The sequence below is a fragment of the Equus caballus genome, chromosome 18 (genome assembly GCF_041296265.1).
Source record: "Equus caballus isolate H_3958 breed thoroughbred chromosome 18, TB-T2T, whole genome shotgun sequence".
Lineage (NCBI taxonomy): Eukaryota > Metazoa > Chordata > Mammalia > Perissodactyla > Equidae > Equus > Equus caballus.
Window position 1 is genome coordinate 42,081,196 of NC_091701.1, and position 23,498 is coordinate 42,104,693.

Consider the following 23,498-nt stretch of genomic DNA (forward strand, 5'->3'; position numbering starts at 1 on the left):
CCTGGCTTCTGGATTCTACTGTCAGCAGCTCTTCTCTAGGGGTGCTCGTGGCTTCTTGCTGTTGCTAATCTCTGGGTTGCCTCTATTCTCTATTTGGCTTCTTAGCTCTTCCATCACTCTGTCATCCACTCGCTATATTGAATTTCCTCTATTTGAGAATATCTAGAGTAGTTTCTGTTTTCCTGACTCAACTTTCACTGAGAGAATGGAAAAGAAAACTAGCTAATTTCAATCTTACATTCATAAAAATAATCTTCCTTACCAATCTGAAAGAGACTCTTGTAGTCTTAAAAAATAAAAACTTTGACAGAAAATCCATTCAGTTTGTTTAGAGGTATATGAAAAAAACTTAACACCCTCATGGCATTTCTGACATGAAATATATGGCTTGATGTTTATTTACAGAGACTGATGTCATATGGTGAGCTCTACTGTACACGAGGAAGGAATTTCAGGAAGCCACTCTGTGAACTGCTGGGGATTAGATTTCTGAATGATGAGCCCACTGGTGTTCATGTAGCAGCAGACAGGACCACATCCCACTGCCAGCGCCAATCAAGGATACTCAATTATGGCTTTGGGGGACGAAGGACAGGGTAAAGAGTATTCCGCATGTCCAAGAAGTGGTTTACTCTATTTCAATGAGAGGAAAAACTAGGGCAAGAATGCTATCTGGGCTGGCTGGTGGCTGGCTACCACTCATTTCTTCTTTAAAAAAAGAATATACACAGACAGTGGAAAAGGGATGAAGTCACGCCTGCTCTCCTCTGAATAGTAAGGCTATTAGCAAGAAGAGAAAAATTAAAAAATAATTTGCATACATGATTATTAGGACGGAAAAGGATGACTCTAACTGTAGTTCTTGACGCAACTTTGTGGCTTTCTGTGGTTGAGATAATGTACATAAAGCAGAGACCCCACCATCTGACTAATTAACTCGGCAGCAGGGAGGGAATGGATGAAAGGATAATTAATAGGTCAAAGACCCAGTGCTGTGTTATGATTATTTGAATAATATTATGATAATTTGAATAACGTACAAGAGTTTGTGAAAATTGGTTGCTGGCTAGGACTCCAGCTGACAAAACATTTGAATCATGCTCATTTTATACCTCCTGGGTAGATTTCCTTCCTTCCTGAAAGGACTGAGCATATGTTTGAATATTGGGGGGAGGGCAAGAGCCGTGGTGGGAAATGATTGTGGAAAAAATACTGTTTTAAATGGCCATGGCAGAATTATACTGTTTTAACGTCCACAGCAGAATCCCTCCATTTCTATCCACAATGGAATGACCTTAACTGCAAAGCACGGTTGCAGGCAGAGACAATAGATCCTGCAGGATTTGAGTTTGCAGAGACTGTCCAGTGAAATGAAAAAACCAGTGCCTATTTCCTGGTTTAAAAAAATGAATTACTTAATTAGATGAGGTCTATGGTTGATGGATTTCCATCTTTATTTAGAAAAACAAAACTAAAGAATCATTATTATTTTAAACAAGTAGAGGTCTTAAACCAAGACATTTATTTAGAATGTTTTAAATATACTAAATTTGAATGGGTCCTACACAAAAATTTGTTTTGAACTCTTGTGGATTATTAACTAATGTAGCAGCATTTATAGTATTCCCTTACTTGACAATTGTGCAGCCTTGTATCATATATCATTTCAGTGGCTTTTTCTCCCTTTAATCCTTTTTTGCTGAGAAAATGGACTTCACTGTCAACATCCAAGCAGCAATCTAGAACGTGGCCTGAGGGTGTTTAGGATAACTAATAAAAAGGCCAACCTGTTTTCTGCTACATGAGTTTATTTCCTGCAGGAGTTCTGTGTGAGTTTTATTACTTATGTGAAAAGAATAGTTTCCTTCCACCTTTCCATTAATCCAGTTATTCTCAACTGGGGTGATTTTGCCCCCGAGAGGACATTTGGCAACGTCTGGAGACATTTTTATTTGTCATGACCTGGGGGAGCTACTGTTATCTGGAGGATAGAGACTAGGGATACTGCTAAACATCCTACAATGCACAGGACAGCCCCTGCAGCAAAGAATTGTCTGGCTGAAAATACCAATAGAGCTGAGGTTGAGAAACTGCATTAATCCAAGTGTGGCCTTTGGTGAAAGCAAGAATAAGAATGATGCTGACTTGTCCAAAATCCTCCTTAAGTTTTCTGTAAGCCTTTGTTCTCCACTTCTAAGATTTTACTTCCAAAAACAGGGGAAATGGGGCATCCTATTGCATATGTCTAATGTCTTAAACTAACATTTTAGGTATATATGTTACACGGCTACAATTTGGTTACTAAGGATTAACATTAATGAATAAGTGCGAACAATGCTCAGTCCCAAAAAGTCATAGGTCAGGGGACTGGCCTCATGGCCGAGTGGTTGGCTTTGCCTGCTCTGCTTCGGTGGCCCAGGGTTTCACCGGTTCAGATCTGGGTCAGGGATATGGCACTGCTCATCGGGCCATGTTGGGGTGGTGTCCTCCCACATGCCACAACTGGAAGGACTCACACCAAAAAATATACAGCTATATACCGGAGGGCTTTGGGGAGAAAAAGGAAAAATAAAATCTTTTAAAAATAAGTCATAGGTCAAAGATGAACCTGGGAACTAGAAAGAGTACCTTTTTCTGAAGGGCTGTTCAGATAAGCAGTGGCCCTCAGGCAGCGATAAGGCTACTGACACACTTCTCCTGCAGCCTGATATGATAGAACTGTGAGTATCAAGGAAGCTGAGCAGGACTTCAGAAGAAAGCTGGACTCTGTATTTCCTAAAGATACAATCTAGATGCCCACCTCTACAGGGTTTGCAATCCCATATATTCTCATTAGCTATTTTAAAGAGTTTTCCTTGCTCAAAGGTTTAGTTGACAGTGTGCCATATTATTTATTATGACTGGTAGGTGAATTAAAGAGACAGCTTTATACCTGAAGTAGAACCATAAACAAGGACTATGAGCTCTCAAGGGACAGCATTGATAGTAAAGAATATGCTATTTGGTATTTAAGAATGCTTACCACAAAATCTGAGTAAGAATTTTATTTGAATTTTGGAAGTAGTGATGGGGCTTTAGATTAGGTTAGCATTTCAGTTTTCCATTTTCTGTAAATAAGTAGAGAATACAGAAAGTGGAACAAGTATCATTCTTATATGGTCAAATTGCTTGATGTAGAACAAGAGATTATATACATTTTAATAATTAGAAAGTAATTCTTGAACTACAAATATATGTAGGTATGTATTGCTATGTAATACTTGAGCTACAAATGTATGTGGTTACGTAGGTGTCTTTGAAAAATAACAGGAGTTGGTCAGATGTAGAAACTTTCATCACTTACATGTAGTGAGAACGTTGAATAATGCAGTCTCCCCTGCCTTCTTTCAATTGCTAAGCCTTGTATTATAATTGTGTACTTCTTACTTTTGTGTCCTTAACATAAATGAAAATTTAGTAAAGTCTTCCTAAAATACAAAAATAGAGAGAGAATTTTTTTTAAATGTTGATTTTTACTGTTGACAAAGGGTTGGGAAATAAGTGATATAGGTACACCTACTGACATCCATAAACACAGCAGGAGATAAAGAACATGATATCGTACTGCAAATTTTTATTAAATAATAAACTATATTAAAATAATAAGCATACACAATGGTGGTGTTGAGATACAGAGAAACAATTGGGATGCTTAGTTTGGGAATTTTGGATAGACAAATTTGCTAGAATTTTGGAAGATACAAACACAGTATTTCAAAAACAGAATTATGTTGGATTGATATATGAAATCCCAATTTACAGATAGTCCACTGAAGAACATGACTCATTTGTAACATGGGAATCGTCAAAATACGCTAGCAGACCATTAAAAGCTATGATTTGGGATTGATGGCTCAGAACTGCAAATGATAAGAAAAGAAAGAATGAGTTACAGACATTAAAAGAAAGGTCATTAAAAAACAGAGGTCTAGAGTTCTAGAAGATTCCTTCACCAAAGCAGAGATCACTTCTTCAAATACAGAAGCAACCATGAGCAAGCTGTGTAGTCTTTTCTTAATTCACCAAGGGTCTGGTAGACATAGGAGAAGTAGTTACATGAGGGGTCCCTCTGCGATGTTCCTTCATGGTAAATACTGTCTCCCTGGAAGTGAATCCCAAAGCAGGAGAGGAATCAAGCAGAGCTGGGACTAAGAGGATGTGCTTCTGCAGAGAAGATGGTGCTCCTAAAGCCATCTTGTTCAAGCCAGTTCATGATAGCTCTAGAAGCGTGACTCTATTGACTTGTTAACATCAATTAACGTCAGCTGACAGTAAAGAAATGGCGGGCCTATGACTTACTGACTTCATGACATGCTGTTATAAAGCATGTCAGCCAGAAGTATATTTCTTACCTTCAATTATTATAATACCCAGAAGCCCTTGACTGAATGGAATTTTTAGTAGGTACTCCAGCTCTCTCACCAAGCATTTTCAATATTTGCCGGCAGTGTGTGGAATTGTGATTTGTAATAGCACTTTTTTTTCTAGCTTCTTGCTTTCTTTCCTAGCCTCTATGTTACTCACTCAACTCCACCAAGGGTTCTGGTGCCCAGCTCGTAAAGTTTCTCTCTAGCTCAACTCCTAAAATGACCTAGGGTAAACACAGCCGATGCTGTCAGTGCCACAACTCTATCCCTTAGCACTCACTGCTCTAATATCCATTGGTCATTCTTGCTACAAGCTCCTGTGACTCTCCTCTAGAGGCAGAAGTGCTAGGAAGTTACTGCTGCTGGGATCTGTCCTCAGTCAATGACAAAAGGGAGTTTGAGAAAGAATACTCCAGCTTTCTCACCCTTAGAGGGAGTGTGGATCGCTTTGACAGGTAGTCCATGCTCTCTGCTAGAATTATCCAGAAGGATTCAGCCCCAATGACCCACTGCAGGAACTTGCCCAATAAGACACCCTAATACTGACTTCCTTCCTTTTCTTCTGTTGCTCTCCCCTTCTCCTACCACTGCTTCCTGGGATCACCTTCCAAATAAACTTCTCACACTCAAATCCTTGTCTCAGGATCTACTTCAAAGGGCAACCCAATTAAACAGAATAATTTCAAAGTCCATGTGGACTTCAATGCCCTTGGCTCATATGAGAGCCCTTATAGTCCAGTGGTCTTCAAGGTCATGGACTCCCCCCTTACTCTCGAGTCTGCTCCAAATTTGAAACCTTAAACTTCAGAACTCCACTCTTTGAACAAACCTACGGAACCACTTCTCCCCTACTTAACTATCCCACACCTACTCTTTGAACTTAACAACACCTGCAGTCTGAGTCTCCCCCATTTAATGCTACTTTCTCCCGTATCTATATCCACTGTTGGTCAGTTCAGTTATGATCACCCGCATCCTTATCTATTCTCTTAGCCTCTTGATCACTTTCTTCTCTGACCTTGAATAGCCTCAAGCACAGATTAACTGAACCATCTTATTTAGATTCAACTTCCTGTCTCCAGTCTCACCCATTTGCTCAATACATTCCAGCTACATAAACTTTCTCATTATTTATCGAAAATGCTATGTTCTTGCATGCCACTGTATTCATGTTTCTGTGTGTTCTTCTGGTCTTTGGAACGCCCCTCTTCCTCTGCTTAAAAGTCACCTTCTCAGTGGTGCCTTCTCTGATCCTCTCAGGCAGAATTAATTGCTGTCTGTTGTGGTTTTCATACCATTTTATATATAACCATTAGAACACTCATGACATGGAATTGTAATTACTCGTATGTCTGCCTTCTCAACCAGAGTATGAACATGAGAACAAGAATAGTCTTTAATCATTAGTATCCTGAACTCCTAAGTCTAGATTGGCTGTAGGATAGCAGGTAGTAATTTAAGATTTGATAAATGAATAGAAGTTACTCATTAAAGTCACAGCTCTTTTTTCCCAATACTCCATCTGATTTTCACAGAAAACAAATTTATTGCCTGCTGTTTCTGTGGGACCTTGTTGTTGTAAAGTCCTTTCTAATAGCTTATCTTAACAGGTTGGTAGGTGTCATCCCCAATTCTGGCATGATCTGCCTGCTGGTTTCTTATGCCCATGTCTTCCACTTCAGCTAGGTGTTTTCAATTCCTAACTCAGTCCAGACTGACACTAATCGGATTGGTTTCTGCCACCACAGAAACCATAAAACAACTTTGGGTTTAATTTGATCTGATGTCTCCCAGGCACAGTCCCACCTCCAGACTTCTGTTTAGGTAAACAGTAGATGTCCTTATGGTTTAAGTCACTGTTAGTTTGGCTTTTACTTAATTGTGTTAAAAGAAATCCTAGATGGTGAACATAGGAAATAATAATTTTAAATTACATTAAGGGAAGGACACATTATTTAGAGACAGACAGGAAGGAGGGGTAGAGGAAGGAAATACTGGAGTGAGGAGAAGTGAAGAGTGAGGAAGAATTAACTTATAGAGGCTTTATGTCATTGACAAGACTGAAACTAAGCATTAAATAAGACAGACATGGTTTGGTAAAAAGGAGAAATGAGCCTTCTTGAATGGGCATGTTCAATGACTTGGAGGAGAGAGTAAGGGAACTCATGTTCCCATAGAAAACAAGCAGCTAGTTAAAAACAAACATTTGGAACACAAGTGTACATGAGTTAGCAGAACTCATTATTTCTGACTTATGGAGGACACTATTTATTTGAATAACAGAGCATAATTTCTGCATAATGGAGGGACAGTTGTACTGCGCACCGTAAAGGTGGTATTAGAGAACAGAGTTTCAATACTGCCATGGACAGTGACTTAGAAACACCCCAGCATCACAGAGATCATGTGTATAAGCACGTATAAAGCAGATCTGAACTGTCCTGGCTTTCCCATCAAATAGCAGCATGAGCCAGCCATTTAACACTGCTCAGTTTCTTCATTTTCGGAAAAAGAAAAATGAATCTGAAGATTCAAGGTCCTTTCAACTCTGCATCCATGGCTCAAAGATCCCAAAGTTGAAAGATTTATTTCCCTACAAGTCTGCCCTTATATTTTATGAAACTTTGTTTAAAATATGCTAACTAAAGTTCTTAAAAATTAAAAAATAAATGTATAAGAGTAGGGTATTGGAGAACATTATCAAGAAAAATCATATTTCATATTCAGTAAATTTTCTGAAGCAAATTGCTTCTGACAGAGAATTTTCTACTTTTACTGCTTGTTGCTTTTAGCCCATTAGATAGATGATTAATGCTCTGAGTTGCATTTCAAGCACTAAGTTTTGTCAATACTAAATAAATAATGACAATATTTCCTTTCTACGTCTGGGCTTATGGACCATGATCATAAAATTTTTTAATTTTCAGAAGAGTGAAAACATTTCCCTTTCTCAAACAGCAGATAGCTTCAAGGATAACATGTGCAATATGCAACACATCCCTATTAGAAAAATAGCTTCTTTGTAGTATAGAAAAAAGTGGTGGCCTATGATGAGCTGGACAAAGTTCTGGTTCCCGTGGAAACCAGTGTTCCCAGATTCTGACAGCGCATGGCGATCCGATAATCTTGGATCAAGTAGCTGCAAAAAATCTCAGTTTACACTGTCAAATGGAAAATAACCCAAAACCCACAACTGAAAATTCATGAGACAACTTGACAGATGTTGACAATGGCCTTGGACATACTAGTGCAGACATGACTCAGAACCACCTACGAGTGTTAGAAGAAAATCTTGACATTAAATCTATCTGCCTCCAAAATTGTATTGGTGAGAATAAATAAATTACGCTTTCTCTTTTTTAATTATATGCATTAAAATTTATTTGGCTAGTTGGCTCTATTTAGAATGTCCTTTTAAAAGAAGGATGTGTTTCTCTAAATGCCAGGTGTCTTCCTAAGGACTATCCTGTGTACTCTTTGCTGGTATTTAGTTTTGTAATGTATATGAACTACAAAGATTTCTTAGGCTACACAATAGTATGAATGATTAATTCCAACATGACTTAAAAGCTTTTGTTTTTAACCTTGGGGAACATACTTGTATTGAGGGTTATGTTTAGTTTTATTTCCTTTTGGTCTGAACTTCATCTCATTCTTTTACCCTTATGGCTATGGTGTGAAGGATAATTAAATTTGTATTGAGTTTTGTGAACCCTGTGGAGAAAAGATTTATATCCACCTAGGAAATCTTGGAAGCGTGAAGTTTTGTACACAAATTCTGGGATTTCTGTTGTTAACTTGTTAGAAATATTGAGATTTAGCCAAGAAGTAGAAATGTAGAGCATGTCTAGAGAATACGAGAAAAAACTGGCAAGATTGAGATTGAGAAACGTGAAATGTTTAGTCTTTTACAGAATTTATCCTGAGATAGCTGAAGTAAATTACCTAGATAAGACTGAGTCTACAATAGACGCACACTAAGAACTGATTTTTGACATAAGAGAAACAAAGGCTCTGATGGTATCTAATCATAAATGATAGGGTTTATACACAATTATTTTAAACATTTAATCATGAACAATATTTTTACCAATTGTTTTTACCATTGGTGAATTTTAAGGTAGACATACAACCAGATTCAATAGGAAAAAATTATAAACTGAAATTATAATGAATTCCTTGTCTTTTCTTGTGTATGAAATGGGAATGCACATTCAGCACGTCATTTGACGGTTAAATGATCCACTGAGTACTGAACATGCACAGACAACATGTTTCCAGAACATTTGAAAAACACTAAAGCTGTGTGTAAACTTAATTATTTTATAGAAGCTGACTTTATTAGTCAGTGAAACATTTTTAAAAGAGTGAAATAATTCATAAGAAACATTATTGTTAATTATTAATAAAGAGTATCATCTGGAAAAACACAAAGCTTTCTATGGGGTACTGAATATGTGGGCATAATGGTGGGGAGGAGCTGGGTCAGCACAGCCATATGTTAAGTTGGAAGGCAGGAAAGAGCACACAGGTGAAAAACCAAAGCTCTTTCCTGAAAATGTTCATATGCAACTTCCTGCCGGCTAGCTATTGCCAGAAAGAAGAGCTACAGACTAATCCTTCTGATTTGTATTTTTTTTTTTAAGATTTTTTTTTTTTTATTTTTTCCTTTTTCTCCCCAAAGACCCTCTGGTACATAGTTGTATATTCTTCGTTGTGGGTCCTTCTAGTTGTGGTATGTGGGACGCTGCCTCAGCGTGGTTTGATGAGCAGTGCCATGTCCGCACCCAGGATTCGAACCAACGAAACACTGGGCCGCCTGCAGCGGAGCGCGCGAACTTAACCATTCGGCCACGGGGCCAGCCCCCTGATTTGTATTTTGGTGAAATTCCCCAACTTTTTACTCTGGTGTATTAAAGACCAGTCTTTTGTGAGTTACTTTCATTGATATTTTTGCAAGTGCACCTTCCTGGTGATCAGCTAAGCCTTGGGAAACATTCCTTTCCACTTAAAACAAAACAAAGAGATCAGAGAGTTAGCACAGAGCATTTTCTCACAAAAGCTGCCCTTGACTGAAATCTTTATGGAGTATAAAAGTATTATCATATTCATTACTCCACGTTCACGGATTAGAAGACTTGGTGTCAGTTTTCCCCCAAATTGATATCAATGCAAACACAATAAAAATTTCAACAGGTGTGGGCATGTGTGCGTAAAAATGACAATCAGACTCTAAAATGTATATGAAATGCAAAGAGCTGAGAATTACCAAGACAGTCTTGAAAAAGAAGAACAAAGCTGGAAGCCTTCCACTAACAGATACCAAAACTTACTTAAGACTACCAAAATTAAGACAGTGTGGTATGGCAGCAAGAATAAACAAATAGTCCACAGGATAGAATAGAGTTTCCAGAAACAGAACTAAACATATATGCCACCTGACATGTGATTGTCTGATTCATGACAAGAATGACACTGCAGTGCAGAGGGAAAAGGATGGATACAGAAAGCACTGACAGTAAAGGAATAATTTGAAAAATTGGACTGCAGTAAAATTATAAACTTCTCTTCCTCAAGAGACATCATTAGGAGACTGAAAAGGCAAAGAACACAGTGGGAGAAGATTTCTTTCAACATATAAAACTTTCAAAGAGCTCATATACAAGATAATCCCAATAAATCAGTATGAAAAAAATAATAAATCAACGCATTATAGGAATGTACAAGAGAGTTGCATAGGCACTTCTTAAAAAAGAATATTCAGGGCCGGTCTGGTGGTACAGTAGTCAAGTGTACACGTTCCACTTCGGTGGCCTGAGGTTTGCTGGTTTGGATCCCGGGTGCAGACATGGCACTGCATGGCAAGCCATGCTGTGGTAGGCGTCCCACGTATAAAGTAGAGGAAGATGGGCACGGATGTTAGCTCAGGGCCAGGCTTCCTCAGAAAAAAGAGGAGGATTGGCAGATGTTAGCTCAGGGCTAATCTTCCTCAGACAAAAACAAGAAAAGAAGAAAAAAAAGAATATTCAAATGGCCAATAAATATATTAAAGATATTTAACCTCATTAGTCATCAGGGAAATGCAAAAAACAAACAAAAACAAAAAACAAAAAAACACAACCATAGTGAGAAAGCTTCACATTTTCTAGAATGGCTACAATGAAAAAGACTGATAATATCAAGTGTTGACAAGGATATGGATAACTGTAACTCTCATAAACTATTGGCAGACAAACAATTTAGTAGCATCTCATAAATTTGGATATAATCATACTCTATGACCAGCAATTTTTACCCCTGGATATATGCCAAAAAGAAATTTGTATATATGTTCACCAAAATAGATGTACAAGAATATTTTTAGCAGCACTATTTGTATTACTGTAAATCTGAAAACAATGCACTATTCCTCAACATTTGAGCGGACAAATAAATTGAGTCACATAAAGACAATAGAATAAGCAAATTATTACTACATGCAACAATACGGAGACTACCACAAACATAATGTTTAGCGAAGGCAGCCACAAAAGAGTTACATGCTCTGTGATTCCATTTATATAAAGCTCAGAGAGTCACAAAGCTAATTATGGGGTTAGAAGTCAAGATGATGGTCACCTTGATGGGATAGTGGCTGAGAGAGGGCATGAGAAGGACTTCTGAAGAGTTAGTAATACTGTTTCTTCATCTGGGTGCTGGTTATACGGGTATGTTCACTTTGTGAAAATTCAATGCTGTATATTTATGAGTTATTTACATTTCTTTATTATGTTATATTTCAATAAAAGTTCATTTTTAAAAGAGTCATTATCCTACTTGCAAGTAACTCAAGCTTTATGGAAGAAAGCTTGGCAATATCTATTAAAATTTTAATACATTTATAGCCTTCCATCAAGCAATTTCACATTTAGGAAATTACCCTACTAAAAGACTTGAACAAAGGCATAGAAATATGTTTATCACCCATTGGTCATTCCCTTCTATTGGCACACTATCATTTCCCAACTTTCATGGCACCGCATTCCTCTAGTTCCCCCCTACCTCTCTAGCATTTCTTTCTGGTCTTCCTTGCTGGTTCTACCTTCTCTTCCACACCTCTAAATGTAGGAGGGCCTCACAGCTCTGCCCTGTGCACTCATCTCTTCTTGTCTAAGCTCTTTCCCCATCTGATCTCTTTCAGTGTAATGATTTTAAGTGCCATCTGGATGCCAGTGGCTCCCAATTTTATTTTTCTAGTCTCTATCTCTTCTCTAAGCTTTGGGTTCACATATCCAACTTCCAATTTGCCATTTCTACTTGGCTATCTAATAGGCATAGCAGATTTACCATATTCAAAATGGCATTCTTTATACCTAGCTTTGTCAGACTCATTTTTGCCTAGTCTTCCCATCTCAATAAATGGCATCATCATCCTCCCAGTTGTTTGGGACCCAGATCTAGGAGTCATTCATTACAGGGCCCCTTTTCTTTACTGTCTATTCAATCCTTCAACAAGATGATTGTTGTACTTAAATTTGTTCACTTCTCTTCATCTCCACTGCCATTACTGAAGTCATTAAACCCCAATTAGGTGATTTAAATAGGCCCTTAGCTGGTTTCTCTGATTCAGTTCTTCTCTTTGAATAGTTCATTTTCTAGCCAGGGAAATCTTTTAAGTTATAAACCAGATCATGCCACTCCCCTCCTTGAAAAATTAAATGGTTTCCCATTGCTTTTAGATTAAAATCTAGACTCTTCCCCTCAATGGCCTATGAGGTTGTCTTTTCCAGTTGCTGCCTTACGTGGTACACATCTTATCACCCACTTTCCCTCTTGCTCTCTGTACTCCAGTCACACTGGCCTCTCTTCTGTTCCTTGGACACCCCAAGCTCTTTCTCTCCCCTGGGTCTTTACATTTGCTTTTCTCTTTGCTCAGAATGGTCTTGCTCTGCAGATAGCTGGTTCATTCTCATCCTTTAAGGCTCTGCTCAAATGTCCTCTACCCAGAGAAATCTTCCTTGACCACCCTATCAAAAGTGGCCTACCGGTTACTCATTGTTTCATCCCTTTATTTTCTTCATGGCATTTATAATTAAGTAAATTGTTTTAAATATGTATCTATTTACAATCTGTAATCACTTTATTTATTTACTTCCGTATTTTCTTCCTCACTAAGATGTAAACTGAACCAGGACAAGATCCAAGTTTGTTTGCATTATTCACCAGCACCTAATACAGTTGCTGGAAATATTAGACATTCAAAAGGTTTTTGTTGAATTAAGGCATACATCAGTTGTAACATTATTTGTAATTCCAAAAGATTGGAAACAACACAATGTACTGGATAAATAAACTGTGGTGTATGCATATAATAGAGCACTATGAAGGCATTAAAAAGAATATCTGAATATATTGAAGTGAAAAATATATATATATGGGTTATATTACATCATACAGCTGAGAAATTCAGAAAGCAATATCCCTAAAAAGAATTGAAATGGATTTGGTTAGAGACATATTTGATCACAGAGAGTATGCACATAGGTGAGTTCCAGGGCCTCAAGTGGTGAGTCCAAAGTTTCTCCTGGTCATGGTTCTCATCTGGGGGTGACTTTACCCCCCCCCCCCGGAGATATTTGACAATGACCAATGACATTTTTGATTTTCACACCTAGGGGGAGGGGAGGAGGCATCTAGTAGATAGAGACCAGGGATACTGCAAAGCATCCTGCAATGCACAGGACAGCTCCCACAAAAAAGAATTCTTCAGCTGCCAATAGTGCTGAGGGAGCGAAACGCTACGTGAGGGGATGTGGTGTATCTGTTGCCATCTGATGTCTGCCTGGAGACTTGAGCTACACGGAGTGGTGGTTCAGCTTCCAGTCTTTGCTTTTTTAAAACTGCCTTCATGAGTGATAGTAATTGGCATTTTACTACCAACTATTACAATAGCCAGGATTTTCCTAAGTTACTCAACCTGAGTAATTTCCTAATTTTTACTAGTTTTCTGCATAGTTCAGACTTGAGATATATTTCCAAAATATTTTAGGAGGTATTTGCTTTGTGACTGCCTTTCTGCTTCTCTTCTCTAGTGGATAATTAGAAGGATTTATTCTCTGGAGATGTCAAGCAGGCACCTTTCTCATTACCTAAATTCACTTAGAGAAAAATAAATCAGGATCCACATGAAAGTGCAGGAAGTATCCAAGGGAGCTGTTTCAATCCAGAGAAAATAGTTTCTACTACATATAATCAGAAAGATGCTGAAGAATTCTTTACCTCTTCTCATTGTAATAACCTTCCTACATCCCCAAAACGGCGTTGAGGCAGAATTTATAGCTTGCTTAATTTACTGTCCAAAAAGAGCCTCTACTCCCTAATATATATATTTTTTTCAATCAGTGCAGGCCAAGTTCCAGGGTCATGTGAGGTGGGAGAGGATCATATGTTTCCCAGGACAGAGTGAAGATATCAGTTTGAGTAGAAATAATGTTATCATCTATCTTTTAGAAGGCTCCAAAGAGAGAAAAATCAAATAAGTGCCAGGGAACAGCACATTCTGGAAGTTGCAGCATAAAGAGAAGAAAAATACTACAGAAGGTGGGGAATAAGCCTAGAATGGCATTTCTCCAATTCAAAGTCATGGCTCTTGAGTTGAGAGTGGTATGTCACACCCCTCCCCGTCTTAAGCATAGCCAGGGAGAAGAGAGGGCAAGAAGCTCTCTCTCATGTGAAATTACATTCCGAGCTGTTGTCTTAGTCATTTCAGGCTGCTGTAACAAAGCATCATAGACTGGGTGGCTTATAAACAATAGGAGTCTATTTCACGCAGAGCTGGAGGCTGAAGTCCAAGAGCAGGGTGCCAGCAGGTCAGGTTCTGGTGAAAGCCCTGTCTCAGGTTGCAGGTGGCAGACTTGTTGTATGCTCACATAGCAGAACAAGAGGGCAAAAAAGCTCTCTGGGGTGCCTTTTATAAGGGCACTAACCCCACTCAAGAGGGGCTCCACCCTCATGACCTAATTACCTCCCAGGGGCCCACCTCCTAAAACCATCACATCGGAGGTTAGGATTTCACATTTGGCGGAACACAAACGTTCAGTTCACTGCAGCCCCAGCCTATATTTTGGGCCTTGAGTCAGGGAAGAAGCACAAAAGGGAGGCTCTTAAAATTTGCTAATACAAGGCAACGGTAGAACTATACGTTTCTGTGTCCATTCCCACAAAGCAACTACTGGGAACTTCTTTATCCTTTCCAAGATGGTGGGAAAACATTGGAGATTGTGAGCGTAGGGTGAGGAGTCTCAGTGCCAAAAGTCTCTTAGGATCAACCTGAGCCCCCACCGTTCTCAGAGGGTGGTAGGAGCATTGGGCGGCATGCCTTCCTACACATGCTCATTCAAATATGCCTGCTCTCCACCATCTCCAAATAGTGTGGAGAAGTCAGGAGGCCTGAGCTGAATGGGTCTAATCTTTCCAGTAGGGAGTGAGTGCAGGCTCTCGCACCAGGCTGCTGGGTTCAGATCCCAGCTCCAACACCCATGGCTGTGGAATCTTGGGGAAGTTACTGCCTCAGCTTCCTTATCATCAATGATCATATCTATCTCTCTGGGTTTAGGGAGGATTAAATGAGTGAAAGCATGTAAAGCATCTAGCACAATGCCTGAGACAGAGTAAATGCTAAATAAATGTTATCTGTTGCTCTCATCACTGTTAATAATTGCAATGAATTAAAGATGCCTAAATCCTACTCCTTCTCTCTTTAGAACCTCACTCAAAGCTGTTCCCTCCCCCTGATTTGGATTAGCTGGCCCTTCTTGTCACAGCACTTGACTCTGCTCTTCTTGCCCCAGATCCCTTAAAGGCAAAGGATATGCCTTGATCCACAGCAACTATCCCAGTTTCCAGCACATAGTAGGTTCTCAACAGGCGTTGGTGGAACATGGTGTCCACGTATCATATTCCTGAAAACACTGCCTCAGATAATCTGGTATTATAATTTAACTCTACATATATATTGTACCCCTCTAGCCAGAATGGAAACTCATTAAGAGAAGGAAAATGGGTTTATTTGTCTGTGTCTAATGATACTGTAGAGATGCCCCCAGAGCCCTGCTCCTGCATCCTCAGACATTACCACTGTGTGCACACAGGCCCAGCTTCCACATCCCACCGCCTCATCTCTTTGCCTTAGGGCCTTCATTGGCAGCCGGCCCCTAGTCCGCCAGATCCCAGTGTGCCGGTGCACATGGAGGCCAGAAATGTCAGAGGATTAATACTCACCGCCAGGAGGAGCCCTCAACCACTAACTGATGGAATTGGTGTATAAATACCTGACCCCTCGGTGAGACAACTCTAAAGTGAATGTTCTACACCAGCTGCCAGAAATCACAGAAGATTAAGCTCCAGTTACCAAAAAGGGTAACTTGATATTGCACCTTTTGTCTACTGTCTTAGTCCTTTCAGGCTGCTATAACAAAATACCACAGAATGGTTGGCTTTATAAACAATAGGAGTTTATTTCTCACAGTTCTGGAGGCTGAGAAGTCTAAGATCAAGGCGCCAGCATGGTCAAGTTCTGGTGAGAGCCCTCTTTCTGGTTCGTAGCCAGGGGCTTCTCACTGTGTCCTCAAATGGCAGAAAGGATCTCTATGGGGTCTCTTTTGAACAAACACTAATCCCAGTCATGAGGGCTCCACGCTACTGACCTAAGCACCTCCCAAAGGCCTCACCTCCTAATACCATCATCTTGGGGGGTTAGAATTTTAGCATGTAAATTTGTGGGGGACACAAACATTCAGACCATAGCAGCTGCCTCCCCTTTCCTGACTCCTCTCCTAGTGTTTACTAAGTTTACCTTCCAAATAAACTACCAGGACTGAATCCTTGAAAATTAGGATCTGCTTCTGGGAAGGCCCAGACTAAAACAGATATGGAGAAAGGGGTATAAGAATCCTGCCCTCTGGGCCAGTGGGTTGATGGCGCCCAAGACGGAAAAATAGATGGAGCTGCTCTTCCATGAAATGAGCAAAAAAATATGTTTGCTCCAGAAAAGTAATAGGAAAGGTGAGTGAGTGGCACAAAGCTGTGCACTGGGTTAATGGAAAGAACAGAGGAGGAGGAAGCTTGAAGGACTGAGGATTTAGAAGGACTGGGGAGAAAAACCATGTCAAATGGGGTATACCACAGCTGAGGGCTATGGTAGGTGTGAAATAAACTCTTTGCATCCTCGATAGGATCTTTAGTAAACTGGGCATTGCTCACTAAGGAACTCATTGGGAGTGGCTTCTATTTGCAGATGGTTGGAGGTGCTGAGTGCTATTTAATGGTGAGCGTCATGTATCCACAGAAATCACCCGCGAGGACAGCTGGACATCTGACTTCTATTTGTATCATTCACAATACCTAGTGCAGGCCAAGGCACACAGTAACTACTCCCTGAATTCTTACTGAATGACTACATAAATAAATGTACCTTTTAATCTTTTGGTAGGCACATCAATTAATAATCAATGATAATCATTTTCTGTGCTCTCTGGTTGAAATTGCCTCAGCTTCAAAGCATACCTATTCATATTCATTTATTTCCTCATTCATTCCTGCCCTAGATCAGTACACACACACACACAGACAATATAGCACAGCTCTTCTAATACAGTCACTTCAACACTCACAGAATTCAGTTTTGGTGCTGCTCAGGAAAGCCCAGGAGAATAAAACTCATTTAATCATTGAACAAATATTTATACAACAAATATTTAGAAGTTATTGCAGACTCAAAGATGAGAAAATAGGGTTCTTGTCTTCAAAGAAGCCTCAGTCTGAATTATGGTCATTTTTCTCTCTCCAACACTCTTCTTTCAGTGTGAACCACTAATGAGTCATACCATGGAAAATGCCTACGTCTCATTCAGTTCCGCTCTTTGAGGACAGACTTGCTGTGCCATTAGTGTATCACCAGTCTTCTTTCTTTAAAGAAAACTCTTGAATGTACGTCTCTTTATCCTGGGAAGGGCGGAGTATGAGCCAGAATGTAAACACATCTTTCTCATCCCTAGGCTTTCTTTCAACTATACACCTCCCCTGATATCCTGCCCAAAAGGCACAGCACAGTTTTGGACATAAAAAAAAAATTGAGGAAACACACAGGTCCATTTATTTGGAAAGCACTGCCAATGTGCTTTGATGGCTATTACAGTGTAAGGCAGTTATAGGTCAAAAGCGAGTCAAGAACTCTACGCAGGGGTGGAAGAAGAGGAACGGAGAGCAAAAGGAGTTGGAGACAGTCTTGAAGTACAGTGTGAGGGCTTTGTGAAAATCTATAAGCTTTCTATAAAGAAAGGTAATTTCACAATGTAATTTATTACTGGCTTTGGGGACTGTCAGTGTCATTCTTAGGAAATTACACATTTGGACATCTCAGAAAATCTGATAGATAAAATGAAAAGTAGAGAAAGGAAAATAGTAAAGAGGCTTAAGTTGTAAGTTACAAATATAGTGATTCTGACTTAAACCTTCAAATAGAAAGAAAAATAGTTTCTGGCTTGAAAAAGAACAATTATGCACTGCAGCCTGTTTTCAGGCTCAATTCTTCTATAAGCCCTTAAAAGATAAATCCAACTATAAATCACCTTGCAAAATGGACTTGGAATCTGAGTGGGACTGTACTGTTTGCTTTTTGCTCCTTTCTACACTTGATTTGTGTTTAAAGAAGAGTTATTTGACCCTGACAAATTCATCTAATGGATTTCAAAGTATATCTCACTAATGTACTATGATTTTTTTAACTGCTATATTTAAAGGTAGTTTTTTCTTTGAATAGCAAATATGTGAAACATAGATATTTATAAATATAAATATAATATCTATTATATACATTTTTATATATTTAATATATATTATATACATTTATATATATAAAGGCAAGCCAATGAGTATTAGAGCCGATACTAGCTTCCTTACCACATTGTATAGGATGCCCAGGGTTGCCTTTCTTCTCTTTCTCTGTTTGACTTTTTTAAATGCCATTTTAAAAGACACATACAACATTGTCCCTGATCTTAAAGGAGTTTACGGTCTTATTGAAGAGATAATATTTTATTTACACATAACAAATGGAAAACAATCCAGGGCTGTTTATGTTTGTTCTGTTTTGTAAATTAAAAACCATAGGAATTCAGAGAAGGGCAAGATTGTTCTAGGTTATAAGAATTTGTCAAAGATTAATTAATTAATTCAATATCCATTGATGAAATGACTACTAGAGCATGATGGGATTGGAGTTAGGAATAAGCAAGACATGTAAAAAAGGCAATAAACCTGTTTACTACTGGGGTGTGTGTGTGGGGGGAGGGCGGGGGACTCAGGGTAGGCTGTGGTTAGGAAGAGCAAGTTCAAAGAATGAAATATGATCAGAGAGGGAAGGTGGAGCTGGTGACAAAGGGACTTGAAGGAGTGAACTGACAGGGTAATTTTCCCTGCTGTACCTGCAGCAAGGTGTAACTCATGTCTTCAAAGAAGCTATTATTGCGGTTTTTATTGACGTAAGTAATTAAATCAGTAAAATCTCTAGTCTTTAATGAAAAAAAATCTGACCTTCTCCAACAGAAGTCAAATTTTTCCTGAGGTTTAATTAAACACTGAGGTGAGAAATCCAGTCATTTTTCCAGCCATGACTAAGTGATGAGTTATTCTCTTCAAATATCATAATATATTTTAAATAGTATAACTTGATTTTCAGGAATCTTACATCTGTGAAGAGTGAGTATTTTTCAGCCCTTCCATAGGAAACTAAAATATGTATGGAAAGAGAATCTTTTAGAAATACAGGCCCAGACAAATGCTTTCTACCTCTGCTTTCTAAGCTAATATAAAATTAGTGCAACTTTGGCTAGGGGTGGGAAAAGTGCTATACGCAAGAGATTTATTAAGTTGTGGGGCAGAATCAGGTGACTGGTTTGAACATTCACGTTACCCAAACCACTTTTGCTTGGTTATGGAGAATCTTGAAGGTAGAAGAGTCAACTAAATAAACACTGGAAGATATTTCAGAATTTTTCAATGTTTATCTTTACCTCAAGTTTCCCCTATATACTAATCTAAAACCTAAACTTAGTTAATTATTATCTTTAAATCTATGTAAAATTTGTGACTTCCTTTTAAAAATATACTGCTAATTTGTTAAAGAGAAATAATAAGAAGCATCATCATTTGAGCCAGAGGTCAGCAAACTTTTTCTTAAAGGGCTAGATAATAAATATTTTGGACTTGCAACTACACAACTCTACTGTTGTAGGGTCAAAGCAGTCTTTTATAAAACAGAAAAAAAATGGTCATGGTTCTGTTGTAATAAAACTTTATTGGGGGCTGGCCCCATGGCCGAGTGGTTAAGTTCGCGCACTCCGCTGCAGGCGGCCCAGCATTTCATTGGTTCGAATCCTGGGTGCGGACATGGCACTGCTCATCAAACCACACTGAGGCAGCGTCCCACATGCCACAACTAGAGGGACCCACAGTGAAGAATATACAACTATGAACGGGGGGGCTTTGGGGAGAAAAAGGAAAAAGGAAAAACTTTATTGATAAAAACAAGCAGCTGTCCCAGGGTCATAGTTTGCCTGCCCCTCATCTAAATGATATTGCCACCATTAAGGTAATTGCTAAGCCTCTTCCAACTTGAACACCAAAATAAGCTCTCTCATCTCTACAACTACTCCTTGGGGTGGAGAGTTAGTACACGGAAATGGGGGGATAGAGGTTATTGTGATAAACAACTGATATTTTATCAATAAACATGTACTCCTGTTCAATTTTTCATATTTTAATTTTTAATTCTGAAATATGTCAAGCAGGTTGATAAATAAGAAAATAATATAATAGACACTATTATACTTACTACACAGATTTAATAATAGTTAATGTTTCCATATTTTCTCCAGATCATTTTTTAAGAAATAATATGTTACAGATAGAACTAAATGCTTATTCCAATTCCATCCTCCTTCTCCATGTCAAGAAGTTAATTCTTCCTTTGTAGATCATCTGTGTTTTCTCTCTGGTTGCTTTTAGGATTTTCTCACTGTCTTTGATGTTCTGAAATCTGTGGATTCACATCTTTCATCAACTCTGAAAAATTATCATAGAATATCTCTTTGAATGTGATATCTTCCCCATTCTCTATTTTTTCTCCTTCTGGAACTCCTATTTTAATATATGTTGAATCCTCTAGCCTCCTTGTTTCTAACCTCTGTTTTGTACTTTATCTTTCTGTGCTACTGTTAGGGTAATTTCCTTAGGTCAGCTTTTTAGTATAAATTTGCATTATAACAGAAGAATGTTCTTTTCTTTGTATGCTTTGTTTTGTTTTCTGGTTGGAGTCCTTGTACTTATGGACATGCTAAGCTGGAATTGTTTTGTGTTTATTTTTGCTGGATGCTCCTGGAATTTCACCAAACCAAAATCAGTCTTATTGTTAATTTCTCAGATTAGGCATGTTCGCACCCATGGAAAATAGAAATTTGGACAGGCTTGGAGTTTTCATTTTTCATAGATGAATTTTTTTTTCCTCCTTAGAATCCCAGACAAAAACAAGTTTCCTTCTTACTTTTTGTGCCAGTAGGTACAATTGTTCTATTCCCCCTTTCACTGAGAGGATAGCCCTTCCATTATCCCAGCTTTATACTGGGTGTTATGCTTTAGCTCCCTCACTTTGCCTGAGCCCAAAGGCATGTCTTCTGTACTTATATGGGCATTAAAGCACTTTTAGGCAGACCTGGAGACTTCAAACTTGGGCAATTTTACGCTTGGTTGCTAACGTACCAGGTCCTGAATTTACCACTCTAATTTTCATTATCCCCCTTATATCTGTAATTTTCTGCTTTTGAACTCAGGTATGTAATTAAACATTATGTTATTGTATATATGTGTCATTTCTACGTGTTTGTAATTGAACTACAAAGCTCTGACTTACCTTATTCTGTCATATTGCTAGAACCACTCTTTAAGATGCCACGGTATCATTCCAAAGATTTGTATATTTATGAACTACTTTTTAAGTTACAAAGCTATTTTGGGGTCTTTTTTTAAACATATTAAAAGAGATTTTTATTTGTGAACACAAATTCTATGCTCTCTCATAGAATTTGTCATTTGGGTTGGGTCTGAACAAAAAGCTCTGTTTGTTTATTACTTAACAATAGAAGGACCATTTGAAAAATTCTTGAGTTTAGGTACTATTTCTCATGAGTGTGTAATATATAGTATTAACGATACCATTCAACTCTTTTAAAAAATCTAATAGACTTCACAATTTTCTCTGATATGTAATTGAAAATGTTGTTTACCATTATACCAAAAGAAAGTCAGCACATTCCATGATCAAGGTTGCCTTTGCAAGTATATTTGGAAATTACTTTTTTACACTGTAGGAAAATGCATGGCATTGTGCATTCACAAATTGCACCCACACTGCCAGGAATCCAAGTATTTAATATGACTTGGGAACAGACTTTGCATATTATATCTATAATTTTGCTAATTCCATCCCAAATAAGGAACAGTATTGCAGCTAAATTTCTGCTTAAGTACATATTAAGGTGCTTGTTTTCAATGACTAGACCATATACCACAGCCCCCTGAAACTGTGAGCACAAGTAAAAGTTGCATGCTGGTAATCCTTAATATCCTCTTCTCTTCATCAGCCTACAAAATAGGATTTTTAGAAAGTGCTTCTGAATTCATTTGTTCTCACACCATTGGGACTCTGCCTAGGGAGGTACCCTGTGCTGAAATGCTAAGCCTAAATGAATGTTGATGCTCGTGTCTTCGTGGAGGATGTTAACAGAAAAATATCACTTCCTCCTACCCCCTGCAAAGGTTTAAAAGAGTATCTAATAAATATCATAAGTGTAAGCATTTTCAAACTAGAAATTAAAAAATCACGTGCCAGCTAGAGTCAGTTTGTTATTACATTTAGGCACTCATGGTTGTCTGATTACGGCATGGATAAAGCAAATAATCTATCTGGGTAACTCAAGCCAACAGCCAGCATGTCTGGCAATCAGATTGGCCCAATCTCACTTGTTAAAATTTGTTCCTGACTCTTAGCTCATTAGCTTCTACTTTTTTCTTGACTTCATCCTTTAGTGTTTTCTTGATCATCGCCTCCCTTGGAAAGCCAGATTTCAGTCCGCCCTACACAGAGCTACAGAAAAAAGGATAGCTCTTTTATCATGTTTTCTGTAGCCACTGGGTGAGGCCCATTTTTCCCCTCCTCTTGATCTAATTAGCAATGTTTTATCCAAAAGTCACTTTAAGAGTGACTTTTCTTTATTTCTCATAAAAATCACTCAAACTTGGGTGTGTGGTGGGAGGAGGGGAACTAGTAGAACAGACCTCTGCCATCTGGATTAGAGCAAAAGACTTTTTTTCCTTTGATTTTTCTCAAGAGATCTTTAGTTCCTTCCACTGAACTGTATCTTATCTGATAACAGAAAAGTTTTCAAGCTCTGCAATGCTAGGACTTTACAGAGATGAGTGATTTATCAATTTAAAATGTATTAGAATTATTTCTAACTCATGCGTTTTCTGCTTTAGAAGTGCTTCCTGATGTACTTCCTGCAGGTGAACCTTTCCATTTCTCTCTATACCCCCCAAACTCAAATCATAGCACTGTCTTTATAAAGGATGGCACTGACCTACTTCCCTTTTTGCATACAGAATGGTTTGAGCTTGACCTTAACATAAAGAGTAGGCAATAAACTGTGCTATAAGCTGCCTATTTTAAAGTAGTCTGTAAAATAAGTTATTTATCAAATAGTGATGGATAACTATAGAATGACCTTACCAAAATATCAGCATCATATTCAGACACAGTTATCCCGAGCTCTGCAAAATGCGTAGCAAAAATAAAAGGAAGTACAACCTCTCTTAAACCTATCAAGATCAGCAGATGTACACAAATGTATATATCACTTTGCCTCTAAAAGGCAATTTCAATTCACAGATCAAAGGGTTGCTTCCTGTTAGTCACAGATTTCTTCTACTAATCTTCCTTCTGAGGTTGGCAAAGTGACCCATGCTAGTGGTTACACGTTCTCAAATGTTGACTTATAAATC

General features: G+C 38.4%; 1 long non-coding RNA gene across 3 annotated transcripts in view; it reads left to right on the forward strand.

Moving 5' to 3' along the window:
- Positions 1 to 23,498, forward strand: part of LOC106781918 (uncharacterized) — a 135,986-nt gene that overhangs the window by 97,317 nt on the left and 15,171 nt on the right. The window contains exon 9 of one of the 3 annotated variants that reach the window (XR_002801572.2): positions 406 to 1,800. The exons of the other annotated variants lie outside the window; for them this stretch is intronic. This is a non-coding gene — a long non-coding RNA (uncharacterized lncRNA). Of the gene's footprint in view, positions 1 to 405; positions 1,801 to 23,498 lie in introns of those variants that run through there. 3 annotated transcript variants of the gene reach the window in all.